The sequence below is a fragment of the Belonocnema kinseyi genome, chromosome 5 (genome assembly GCF_010883055.1).
Source record: "Belonocnema kinseyi isolate 2016_QV_RU_SX_M_011 chromosome 5, B_treatae_v1, whole genome shotgun sequence".
NCBI lineage: Eukaryota > Metazoa > Arthropoda > Insecta > Hymenoptera > Cynipidae > Belonocnema > Belonocnema kinseyi.
Window position 1 is genome coordinate 26482225 of NC_046661.1, and position 1904 is coordinate 26484128.

The following is a 1904-nucleotide window of genomic DNA, read 5'->3' on the forward strand; positions in this document are numbered from 1 at the left end:
CCGCATTTGAAAGAAATTAAAGAAATTGGTGATTTTGGAATTCATCTCATTTGGATAAAAACTCAATTATTTGATTGAAAAATTAATTATTTTGTTAAAAATTTAACTATTTTGTAAAAAAAGTCCTCTTTTCTATCAAAAATTCAACTGCTTTGTTAAAATTTTTATTTCTTTTATTTGAAGGTTCATCTCTTTCGTTGAAAATACATTTTTCAAACTGACAATTAATCTATACCATTTTTGGTTAAAAATCACGTATTTTGTTAACAATTCGTCTTTCTTTGTAGAAATTAAATTGCTTTATGGAAAATTTTTACTGTTTGATTAAAAATTGCATTTTTCGGTTGAATTATCAACTGTAAATATTTTTTGGTTGCAAAGTCGTTTTGTTGTAAATGCAACTATATTGTTAAAAATTAAAATCATAATTTTTTGGGTGGAAAATTCTATTATTCACTTAAAGTTGAACTACTTAGTAAAAAAATTCATGTTTTCTTATCAAGGATTCATAATTATAGTTGAAAGTTCAACTATTTTCCTTTAAATTAGGTTAAAAATTCAGCTTTTTTGTAGATAATACTCTTTTTGACTTTAAAATTTAAAAATTTATTAAAATTAAATTGACCTTTTTTAGTAGAAATTTAATCTTTTTGGTTTAAAATGTATCATTTTTGGTAAAAAATGCATTTGTTTGGTTAAAATATGAACTGTACATCTTCTTGGGTTTAAAAGTCGATTATTTCATTAAGAGTTGAACTACTTTGTAAACACGAAAAAAACGAATTTTCAACAAAATTGTTAAATTTTCAAGGGAAAAGGTGAATTTTTGACCAAGAAGATTAATGTTCTATAAAAAAAAACTATTTTCAAACTTACCCAATATATAAAATTAATTTTTAATCAATCCTATAATAGTAACATTTTCAGATAAAGATAAATAATTTTCAACGGAAAAATTTATTTTCAACAAAGTTGTCGAATTGTCAACCAATAACATGAATTTTCGACCAAGAAAATTAATGATCTACAAAAAAAAAGACAAATTTCAAACAAAATACATGAATTTTCAATGAAATTATTTAATTTTAAAGTCAAAAGGACGAATTATCTAAAAAAATTTGAATTTCTTAAGCGGAAAATATGAGTTTTCAATCAAAGAGTTAAACTGTCAACCAAATAGTTAAATTTTCAACTATAATTATAAAACCTTGTTGAAAAAAAATTCTTTTTTTTTACAAAGTAGTTCAACTCTTAATGAAATAATCGACTTTTAAACCCAAGAAGATGTACAGTTCATATTTTAACCAAACAAATGCATTTTTTACCAAAAGTGATACACTGGCAACCAAAAAGATTAAATTTCTACTAAAAAAGGTCAATTTAATTTTAATAAATTTTAAAATTTTAAAGTCAAAAAGAGTATCATCTACAAAAAAGCTGAATTTTTAACCTAATTTAAAGGAAAATAGTTGAATTTTCAACTATAATTCTGAATCCTTAATAAGAAAAAATTAATTTTTTTACTAAGTACTTCAACTTTAAGTGAATTATTGAATTTTCCACCCAAAAAATTATGATTTTAATTTTTAACAATATAATTGCATTTACAACAAAACGACTTTGCAACCCAAAAATATTTACAGTTGATAATTCAACCGAAAAATGTAACTTTTAATCAAAAAGTATAAATTTTCCATAAAGCAATTTCATTTCTACAAAGAAAGACGAATTGTTAACAAAATAGTGATTTTTTAACCAAAAATGGTATAGATTAATATTCACTTTCAAAAATGTATTTTCAGCGAAAGAGATGAACCTTCAAATAAAAGAAATAAAAATTTTAACAAAGTAGTTGAATTTTTGATAGAAAAGAGGACTTTTTTACAAAATAGTTACATTTTTAA